The sequence below is a fragment of the Artemia franciscana genome, chromosome 15 (assembly GCF_032884065.1).
Source record: "Artemia franciscana chromosome 15, ASM3288406v1, whole genome shotgun sequence".
Lineage (NCBI taxonomy): Eukaryota > Metazoa > Arthropoda > Branchiopoda > Anostraca > Artemiidae > Artemia > Artemia franciscana.
Window position 1 is genome coordinate 5,320,573 of NC_088877.1, and position 12,102 is coordinate 5,332,674.

Consider the following 12,102-nt stretch of genomic DNA (forward strand, 5'->3'; position numbering starts at 1 on the left):
GCAACTACAGCGCACCCGGTACAACCAAATCTGAAGACGACAAGGTCGGGAAGGGTTATAAAGGAGCCGGCTGGATTAAACCTTTAGCCATGAAACCCCGTTGGATCACTTGAAGAAGAACAAATCCAAAAGAAGGAAGATGTAGAGTTCTCCATTTAAAGTGATCAAACATTGATTTTTCTTACTGATTTTTATATTTATTTTGTAGGTGGTTGGGTCACAATATAAGCTTACTTACTTATGTGATTGATGTTTGCCTGCTTACCGCTTACCTGCTTGATGCATAATAGAAAACTCCACAGCCTGTCTGCTGTTGCGTGGTGATTAATTAACCTTATGTTTATTGGTTGTTTTTTTTTATTTATGTTTTTTGTCAAGCTTTTCATTTTTATTGAACGTCAGTTAATTTTCTTACTGTTTTGTTTTATTTGTTCATAATGAGCTTATCTTTCTCCCCGATATTTGTATGTTTAGTATGTTGTGCATGTATAAGAGAAAAATATATTAGACTAGATCTTCATGTCATTTTACGAAACTTGCAATAAAGTAGTTTAGATCTTTTACCTTCGTGCATTCAATAGGATAATTTTAGACAAAATGTTTGGAATGGTTGTATGGGAAGGGATGTGTCATCCTAATGGTGAATATTTTGATTCCAAAATGAAAGATGGTATTCAAACGCTTATCAGACTAAAAAGGTAGGGGTGGGGGCATCCTTCAAAATACATATTTATTGCATGTGATCAGCCCTTTGAGGATCTAGAAAGCCACTATAGAAAATTTACGGTTTCAATAAGAATAATAACTTGTTTCACCATCTTTACATACATTAAATGCACTTAGAGGAGTACAAAAATACAGAAAAATAAAAGATAAATGGGAACAAGAAACAACAAAATAATTCACAAAAAAATGAAATCTTAGCTGCTTAGTTAACACAATGCCTAAGTTTTGTTTTTCAGGCTTACTCGAACTCTTAAAAATTTCTTATCAGAAGTGGAAGTTAAGTCTTTCCTAACCATCCAACCGTGCAAAAATGAGTTAAAACACTAAAGTGTAAGCTAAGCTTTAGCAAAAAAGCGGTGTTGAAGGAGACGACTCTTCATTCAACTTGAAAGATCAAAAAAGGGGATTTAAAATAAACTTTCTGATATGGCAGTAAATAAAGCTAAGCTTTATAATTTCAAGTAGAAAACAAACCATTACAAATGAACACATTCAAAATGTTCATTTTTCGATCAGAAAATAAAATTTTAGTGTAAAAATAATGAGGCGGAAAGGGCTCCCGTGGCCCTTATTTCTTGAAAATTTTTCTGTTTGATACACAAAAAAGCAGAATCAGATGAAAGCTATACTTTTCAAACAGAAGTCCAGAGTGACTGCAAATAGTAACTAGCTGATCCAGGCTGATTATCTTCCTTTTAACACCGGTTCTTCATTTTAAAGTCTAATTTCTGCTTAATTGAAAATATTCTAGAATGTAACAAATAGAACTTGTTGATAACCGTAAGGGTTTTGTTTATCAATTTTCTTTCAAAACATTTATGGGGAATATTTCAATGTGTAAAAAGACAAAAGCAGTATGTTTTATTATTGAACAATTCTGATTAAATAAAATAAACAATAAATTGCTTTGGACTAACAAAATTAACCGAAAACCTAAAAGAGAGAATTTATAATCTCGATTTATGTGTTTTGGATAGGAAAAGCATCTGGTAGATTTTAAAAATATTCTTATTTAAACAAAAAATGGACTATAAAGATATAGTCCAGAGTGACTTCTATAACCAGTTAATCTGAAGCTGGCTATCATCTTGTGACCACTGATTCCTTAATCTAAAGTTAAATTTTTACTCAATTCAAAGTATTTTAAAATGCAACAAAAAGAAGTTGATAATAACCAAAAGAGTTTTGTTAACTATTTTCCTTTCAAACATTCCAGGGGAATATTTCAATGTGTAAAAAAAAAAAATAATAATAATAAACGGAAGTGTTATATTTTTCAAGTGACGTATTTTCATTAAATAAGTTAAGTTGCAAATTGCTTTGGTGTAATTAAACTAACCGAAAGCTTAAAACAGAGAATATGAAATCTTAATTTGCGCACTATCGGGTAGGAAAAATCTCGACCTTAAAATTACTTCTTCTGAAATCTCTCTGGAAAGCCTTGTCATTTCTATTCGGCCCATTAGCTTTGAACCCTCCCCCTCCTGAACTGTTTGTCCTACTCGTAAAAACGTTATGATAATGAAAATAAAATTGTTTTTGATGCAATTTTAAAGTTTTTTACCCCCCTCCCTGACCAAGAAAAAAGAAATCCTGGATACGACTGTGGGTAAGATATAGAATTAAAATTGGTTGAAGAAGCAGCTTTTTTCTTATTCGGAATAATTTATGTTGGTTTCATTTTCCAATGAAGCTTTATACTCTTGGTTAAAGTATAATTTATCTAGCTTAATTACTTTTTTATTCCTTATGTTCATTTTTCATAGTCTGCTGCACCATATACCCTCTTTCACAATTTTGTGCTTAGCTGTGCTTTTATCATCACACAATACTTAAAATCTTAACAGCAACTTATTTCTAAATCAAAGAGAAAATTTACGTTTTACATTGGAAAAAAATTCATTTTCCATTCATTGAAACATAGCAGTATATCATGTTTAAATTTTTTTTTGTCTTTCTGAAAAGAATCTGTAAACTGAACAAAATTACCGATTGAAATATAAGCCTCAGATAGTTTTTGCCTCACCAGCACAGCACTGCCCTGGAGCTAGTTAATACAGGCACATACATAATAAAACAGACCCTAATGTCGAAGATTTGCTAGGGAGAGATTGGGTTAATAGAAACGTCGTATATAAATAAGACAGTGGTTCTTAAACAAAGGTACCAGTATAGAAGCTGCCACCCGTTGCACAAAATTTCTGAATGTAGCAATAATTCAGTGCTTGTTGTGCTTATAATGCTATAGTGCTTATTGTAGCAATAAGCACTGTAGTATGTACTACATTGAATGTATCACTCTTTTCTTTTGCATGACCAAGTTTTGGCACTTTTGTTTGATAATTTTTTCTTTTTGGCTTTGGCGGAATTCGAAAAATGCAAAGAAGTATTACCAAAAAAGTGCAGGCCGCCTTTTTGTCGTATATATTTTGAAAGATTGGCACGAATTGTAATATAATCATTTGTGGGTCCTAAAACAAAATAGATGGTTTTACTAATGGAAAATATTTGTCATTACCGTTGTCGTTACAAAGTACTTTCAAAAGCTTGGTTTTCATGCATTGTGATAAAAAAGCTACTGCTCTCTGCAAACTCCTAAAATGAGAAAAAAAGTTAAGAAATGAGAAGAAAGTGAAACCGCATTTAATCCCTATTATCGCATTTGGATCTTCCTTTAGAAGCTATAAAAACAAATATCTTATATTAAGGCGTGCACACTGTCTGTTTGCTGGAAAATGGGACCAAAAACCGAAGACCAGTGTTTCTATGCTATCTTCCAGTTTTTAGGTTTGAATGATCAGTGGGTTAGAAAATGAAAAAAATAGGACGAAAAACTGATGCATGGAATGCTTTTCTGGAAAAATCTCTAGAAGAAGGAGACGATAAGTTATAAAAAAAGATATTTTTTGATGTTGTTTAGGACAGAATAAGAGAAAGTGTCTTGCTGAGGGTCCACAACTGTTTATTCTAGATCTCGGCTTAGAGGAAACAGATTTGATGAGGATAGCTGAGGTAATCCCCGAAGCCGCGCCGAATCGAAATTTGGCGGTGGCGTAGAGAATTTATGGCGGCGCGCCGCCGATTTTTTTAAGGCATTTTTCAGTAGCTTTTTTGATTTTCTTTGGAATTTTTAATATTGTCTTTATAGAAATTCTTAGCGTTTTTTACAATATTTATAAGCCCTGAATTCTCTTTCTTTCATCGTTACCTAGTTATATAATATCTTGTCCGAGTGTTTAGGCAGTGTTTATACATAGGCTACTTAGATCTACAATATTCGCCTTACGACATGACTTTGCAAAAACTAGCGGAGGTTTCTAGATCGTGAGATTCACGCTTAACTCAGCAAGCGGTAGACTAGAAAATATGAGTGTAGGACTATTCATAAGATTGAGAGTTTGGAATCCGTGTTCAAATACCAAATACCCTTTAATACGGAATGTATATGATAATAACAAAGAAAAGAAAAAAAGATCCATTGTAGCTGAGTGCAAAAGCTTAAATTATTCATTTGAAAGCTTTGACTGCCTTGTAATTATCACGTATAGAAATGAGCTTGTTCACGCGATGTGGAGCTAACATCGAACGTTTGGCAGTGACTAATCGCTAAATTCAGTGTAAAATCGATGAAAATCGCCCACAGATGGCACAGACAATAGAACGTCCGTAGTTCCAGCTGTACTCACTTGGATAAGCTATATAAGACTAAATAAAAATCGGCGACACTTATTCATCGGCGGACCGCCGCCGCCAAACCTCACAGCGGCGTGCCGGCGTGCCGACATGTTTTCGGCGGCGGCGAGTTGAGTTATTTTCGGCGGCGGGCCGTCGACTTTCGGTGCGGCTTCGGGGACTAAGCTGAGGGGCACATCCAGGGGGTTGGGGGTTTTAACCTTCTCCCCCCGTATTTATTTTTCAAATCGTAAAAAAGTAACAAAAGTGCATATAAACAAATTTTTGATGTAACTCTGAAAGTTTTTTATTTTTAAACCCCCCCCCCCCCATTTATAAAAAAAAGTATCCTCTAAATAAAATCTTGACTTTGGCATTGGGACGGCTGATAAACCAATTCAGACATTCTTGAAAAAACAACAAGTTTAGACTGCTTTTCCCGCTTCTAGTTTTCTGTTCCATTTATCTAGAAAAATGATAGCCTGAACGCTTTATGGTCATACACAATAGCATTATGGGTATTATATGATGTGTCTCACATAGATATATTTTTCAATATTTTTTTTTGCATGAAAAAAATCTAAATACACAATACTTCAGGCTGTGCACATGTACTTTCCTATTCAGTGCTCAAATCAGCTTTGGACACATTTTTTATCCTTCTATATTAAAAAACATTAAAAAGTGGATATAAAAACAAATCCAAACACACTTAAACGGAACGTGCGCGCGTTTCTCCGCTAAAGCCGTGATGTGCAATTTTTTTTTTAATTCACCAGAAATCGCTGTGTAGTACGCAAATTTGGGCAATGGTTAAACTGTCGATGATCGGTCTACAAGGAAGAAAAAGCTGTTTAAGAGTCTCAATACAATTTTGGCTGTGTTTTGAACAATACAATTTTGAGGTGTGTAATTGGTAAGTGTTAGCGTGATTTAGAGAAGGATTTTTACTTTTTTGGTAAAAAAGTGTTCATATGCTTTTGTGTTGGTTAGAAAACGGGAATGAATCTGTACGCCTGTCAAGATATTCTCACTTTGGGATACCACCAGATGAGTTATTTCACTGTGTATGCATAAATAGCCTATATATACATATCTTTAAATTAGCCAACCAACCAGTATTATAAACATAAGAGCCCAGCTGGACATAAGGAAACATGTTAAGAAAAAAAATCCATAATATGCAGAATAATCATAGTTAACACATTTTGCAGGGGGGGGGGACCTTGATGTTCACTTCTTTCCTTCTTTATGCAGTTTTTTAAGAAATCCATGGATTTATAGAACCTTATATTTACAGAGTAGGCTATATACTCTCACCCCCCTAATGTGGAAGTAGGTATATACCCAGGATTGCATCCTGAATCTAAATATAATATTCATTTGCATCACAAATGAATTTACCTCCATATTAGCCATATGATGGATGTTTCTTATTTTTAGTCCCTACCCCTCCCTCCTTAAGCATAATGGTATTTAATAAAATAGGGATGTAAATTCACAGATACAGCTTTTCTAAAGGAAACAGCTCAGTAAAATAAAAATAATAGCCTAGGCTAGCCATATATTCATTATTTCATGTTCATTTTCAAAATAAGTTTACCCTGTCAATGTGCTCCCCCTTTATGGTACCATATAATAACTCCAGTATCTTTTTCAGTAGAGCTTTAGTTTCATCACAAGCTGTTTAAAATGGAAACTATGCTGCAAAGCAGCACAGTTTCCATACTATAGCACTTACACTACAACATTACAACACTTTAGGACTATATGATTTGCTTGATTCAATTTAAAGTGCAGGTACCCAAAAGGCACCTGCATAGATTGCCAAAAAATACTATAGCACTTAGAAATGCTATATCTAAAAGCGTATCCATCTTTTAGCTTTCTAAAATCCCCCTTCAAAGAAACCAATAATGAGCCATGGGCAGGGTTTTGAAGCCAAGGGAAATGTTGAGGTTAGAGAATATGAATAAATAATGACATAAAAACAATATGTAGTCATCAGAATCTAGCTACAGTAATTCAAAAAGATAAAAATATAAAAAAAAACAGAAAAAACTAAAATATCCTCCCTTCAAACTTTGAACACCACAGAAGCTTGCCCTTGACTAACCCCAATTTCTGGGGAAAATAGGGTTGCAATGGTGAAACATCACAACCACAACAAACAAGGCTTAACCAATCAGCAAAAAGTACATCATAAACATCAACTGACAATTCAACCAATCAGAATACAGACCTTGCCCTGCTGCCTGCAGGGCTCATGGACTGATTCACTTTGCTCTATAGATTGTAAGCAAAATTGGATGTTTGTTTTGTTTGAAAGTGAAATTGAACTATCTTGGATATTAGTATTAATGAATGTGTGAGTTTTTTTAAATAATCTTTTGACTTCCTACTATGCAGAAATTAACAGTGATGACTGGAATTTGTATTTAAAATATAATTTCATTTATATTGTCCAACCCCAGCTTTTCCCTCAGCTTCAAAACCCTGCCCACTTTATGCATTTTTAGTTGGCCCCATGGAGAAGGAGGGTCAACCAGAAATGGATGTGCTTCTAGAATTAGCATTCCTAAGTGCTATCATATAGAAACTTAATTACCTTAATTTGCACTTCAGAGCAATAAGGTTCAATGGATCTGTGTTTCTCTGTGAGTGATGATGACTGACATCTGTTACTGATCTGGATCTTGCCAGCAGTATTTCCAGTTCCTGCATGACCACTCACTATCCAGTAACTTCTTGAAAAATATAGGTGAGGTTGCTGACACTGTAGACTCAGAGAGGGAATTCCAGTCATTGACAATTCTTTTGGAGAAGAAGTTTTGACGCATTCTAGTGTTCACATGACATTTAGGAAGTTTCTTTGAATGGCCTCTTGTGTGGGATTGGTAGGACATATTTAGGTTGAGGAGACTAGATGTGTCATTAGAGAGTTTATGGGTAATTTAATTTAAACTATGCTACTTTACAGCATAGTTTCCATTTTAGACAGATTATGATGGAACTAAAGTTTTATCTCTTTTTCTTGTCATAATTTCATCTCTTGAGGTGAGTTTCACATTTTCACATAACCTAATTTAGCTAGGCAAGGATAGAAGTTCAAGTTCTTTTATTCTTTGACCATACATATTTAAAATTATTCACATAACATCTTCATCAAGGAGACTGGTTCAAAAGCCAGGTGACAATACAAATGATATAAACAAACAAACCAAGAAGAAATGGATGTTGTCACACTTCTCACTCTATCTCACACCAAAAAATAAATGCCAAAGAACATTTATTAAAATTATTACCATTATTTATCCAATAGCTGATTGGCCAGGAGCTACTCACAAATTAATATTTACTAATTAGCAGAGCTTTGATTTTAGTTTTGAATGTTAATAGCAATAGACTCCAATCAAAAAATGATACATATGTGTTCTAATAATTTGTAATAATATTGTTAGGTGAAAATCTAGACCATTCAGAGACAATGAAAGGCACAGGAAGCTTACTTAAAGGACATCAAGTAGGCTATTTTGTGGTTGGACTGAGGTAGGGCCTGAAAAAAATGATTTAAAACAATCTGGTAGCAGATCCTTTAGATAATGGACACAGAAAAGTACACATTGAAAAGCTAAAATTTATCTAACCAGAATGCTATTAAAATAACTGTAAATACTCTTAGTTAGAGATTTACCAGGAAGGGAAATTGGGAAACAAAATAACATCTTAGGGATTCTCATTGCTTTATTTTAAAACTTCACAATAGGAGAAATATGTGACTGAAACATACTCAAATAAATAATTGAAAAATAATTAATATACAAATGAACAAGAGAAAAATAGATTGATTTTAAAGCATAAAAAGGAAGAAAAAATTTAAAGCAATGCATTACATGTATGTTTTATCCTAACTTAAGCCTTAGGCTAGGGATATGAGCTTTCCAGCTTAAATTCTGGTCAACAATGACTCCCAGATACTGAGTTGTTTGCACACAATTTATTTTTATTACTTGACCTCCAAATTTGACTTCAACCTCTTGTAATGTTGGTACTGCAGTAGAAGTTCTTGGAAAAACCTTAAAAAGAGTCTTTGAAGTGTTGACAACCAATTTGTTACAATGGAACCAGTGAAGCATCTTCGTCTTAGTGATAATTCAAGATTTGATTTTAGAGATTGATGATCTATGTTGCAGGTAGAGTTGGCTCTATCATCAGCAAACTGAGATCCATATCCATCCTATAGCAGGCTTGGCTTAGAGGGAGATTGTTTACATAGATAAGAATTAACAGTAGTCCAAGTATGGACCCCTGAGGAACCCCCACAGCATTAGATAGGTTTTCCTCATCTGAAATGTAGCCATTTGCACCCAATATTTGTTTTCTGTCCTTGAGGTAAGATGAAATTAGGAGACTTGCTTGTCCTCTAACACCACAATTATGTAACTTAAACTTAGATAGTAGAATTTTATGAGAAATAGTGCTGAAAGCTTTTTTTATGTCAAGAAATATTGTTGCAGGTAGCAAACCTTTATCCATGGCATTGTTCAAAAACTGGGTTAGCTTTAATATTACATGTCCTGTAGAGTATGAAGACCAGAATTAAAATTTAAATGGGCTGAAAAATTTGTTTTCTTCAAAAAACTATTCAACCTGTTAAATATACACTTTTCAATAACTTTGCTAAAAGTGGACAAAATGAAAATGAGTTGATAATTGGATAGATCTTGCTTGTTTCCTCCTTTATGTAGGGGAATAACTCAAGCAGTTTTCATCACTTCAGGGAAGTTTTCATCACTACTTGATACCTTTTTAGGGTTTTTTCCAAATTCAGTAATTGCTTTAGGGGGAACTACATGAGTTCTTAAAGGGGCCCTAAAGGTATTTTACTTTTGTACCCACATAAGAAAGTTATCAACACTAGCAATGACTTTGACAAGTGGTTAAAACATAAAATTAGTTTTATAAGTCATTTATTCAAAGTGATATACTCCAAAGGAAACTATTTAGAACACAACAATTCCACAAAAATTTGATTTAGGGTAATAAATGTTGAACTTTTCCTGGTGTGCAGAAAAGTGTTCATTTCCATGGTGTATTTAGGATTTTCATTTGGAAGAGGGGCAGCAGGGGTCCACCAGCTAAAAGCTACTAGAAGTCCAGAAATGTACCTGCAACTAAGTATATTACTGTTGTAATCCCCTTTTTGATCTTATTTATTACTATGCTACTAATAAAAGGTACATTAATGAGTTCAATTAACCATATTGAAGAGCTCTAATTTTGCTAATCCTTGAATCATATACAAACAACATAAGCACTGTAAATACTTCTTATATTTTAATCCAGGATGGTTTCCTCTTGAAGTTACTTGAAACATGGGCAATAAACCTTGACATTGTAATTGCAAGACATATGGGCAAGATTGTTCAACCTGCCCTCTCCTGTCTGATTCTGGAGGTTTGTCTTAAGCTGATGTAGTGTGTTAAATGCATGTCATTCAGATGCTGTGGTAACACAGAGAATACAATTAAGAGTGAATACACAGTTGGAAAAAAGCAATTGTTGTAAACATCAAGAGTTTATTCTAATGATGAGACTTGCTTATATACCTCTATTTAGCTTGCCAGTTAGCTCAACCTTGTGAGGCTAGTCTCAGAAAAACACGACTGCTTATATTTTTGCAGCTTCATCATAAACTCAGCTAATACAACATCAACAATATTGTATCTTAGTGATTAAGAAATCTTGCATCAAGTTCTTTTCATAGCTGCTTAAGCTATGAGGAAAAGACAAAGTCTTTGCAAAAAAGAGAAGTGTCTGAAGAGGTTTCTTAACATTGGTTTCTTGGTGTTAAGGCAAGTGTCCCAACAGTTTCAGCTGTCTGGACTGCTTTTCCATAAAAGAAGGAAAATCTGCTTTGAATATATCTTTTAATGCAGACTTGTATAGATCAGTATGTTGTCAGTAGGTAAGTAAGTAAGTAAGTAAAATATTTATTACCCGTATTTTTCACATGGAACAAAACGGAGTACAATGAAAAAACAAATAAAAGAAAAGAAAAAAAAGAGAAGAAAAACAGAGAGAAATTTAAGACACAACATGGAAAAATACATAATCAAGAACTGTAGAAATGTTTAAGCCAGGGGTGGTTCCATTTTGCCTGGAAATTAGAAATCAACCGGTTTACAGCAATACTGGGGTCTGCAATCCTATGTTTATCAATCATATATGTATTTCTCGTCCACAAGGGGCATCGCAGCAGGAACTTCGCAAACCTAAAATAAAGGGACCGGAGCTTGCGTTTTTGAGTGTCAGTTAATAAATTCTAAAATGGCGTGATATATAAAATATGCTGCAGTGCGACAGCGTTATACATATTGGCGAGATACTTTCGGCATAAGAGGAGTCTGCTGGCGATGATAGACCCTTACGCGGTGCGGAGTTTTTTCTCGATGTGTTTGACGAGCAGTAGACGAGTTTCATTAAGGTTACAGCCTATGGGTAAACCCAGATACATGACATGAGATGAAACGGTAATTGACTCGCTACCCAGTAGGAGGTGTTCAGGCTGAGAAGAACTATTGTTGAAAAAAAGAACTGCAGATTTAGAAGTATTGAAAGCCAGGCCGATTTTTCGGCATTCATCACACAGGATCGAGAAATTCGATTGCAGACCCCTAATAGACCGACTTAGATTTAATAGATTGTCCGCGTATGTAAGTAGCAACACATTTATATTCTTGGAGATACATGAAACATTTACACATGCCTGGGCATTTAAAACACTGTTATTGTACAATAGGGTGGAGCTTATTTTAAAAATTTTGGAAATATTATTTTCTTACCCCCCTAAGTTGTTCCATATCACCTGAAAACATTGTAGAAAAAGTTTGAGCCATTTATAATAATGTTAAGGGGTAGCTCAAGTACCTCAAAGATTAAGAAAAAAAGTAAAAAAGAAGGAAAAAGTAAAAAAGAAGGATTTCGAGCAACTTGTATTTTGCTTAAAAACACATAAACAAAATTGTTTAGTTCCTATTTATGGTTGACCGGATAGAGTCTGTTTCCTGCTATCGGGATAAGCTCTGCGGTGTTCATTGACAACTTGCAGCAGAACCAGACATAATTTAGCCGGCAATGCAAAATTTCCATCCTTCAGAGATGAACGTGTTCAGACTTGTTTGCTTTTGACCGGTTGCGCTTACTAGAGTCTCGGACACCAAGACTCAGTCTGGTGTAGTTTTTTGCTCGAGGCGATATTGTATCAGTTCTGTTTTGTTATCAGTGGTGTTTTTTTTTTACAATAATAAGCTAATTGTGTATTAACTTGTCTCAAGACAGTAGATTTCTATAACGTTAATGACTACTGAGCGCTGATTGACGAATTTGAATGTAACTGAGCCTATTCTTTTGTTGGAGAAGCAATGAGTTGAACAATTTTTGCTCTTTTTTCTAAAAAAAATTCACCCTACCTAAGTTCATGATTATAAATTCTGTTTTCTTTTTATTTCAGACCCAATTGAGACTGAAAATGTTTGCAAATGCAACTAGATCTTGAACGGAGTTATATCTCATTGGTAGCTCTGTGTCTGAATTAAGAGGTAGCAAGCTGCCTTCATTGCGAATGGCTCTTGGGTTCTTCCTTCATCTCCACCTTGAACTGAATGAGACCATTAGGCACTCGTCGGCTGCTGCTGTAACCGA

The 12,102-nt window shown here is 34.5% G+C and overlaps 1 protein-coding gene across 10 annotated transcripts in view; it reads left to right on the forward strand.

Annotated features, from left to right (window-relative positions):
• The first annotated feature begins 5,202 nt into the window (after nt 1-5,202).
• Nucleotides 5,203-12,102, forward strand: part of LOC136035969 (probable phospholipid-transporting ATPase IA) — a 188,967-nt gene continuing 182,067 nt past the window's right edge. For 9 of the 10 annotated variants that reach the window (XR_010619585.1, XR_010619584.1, XR_010619586.1 and 6 more), the window contains exon 1: nt 5,203-5,314. The gene's annotated coding sequence lies outside the window, so the exon portion shown is untranslated. The remainder of the gene's footprint in view (nt 5,315-12,102) is intronic. The other variant, XR_010619588.1, reaches the window with a different exon arrangement.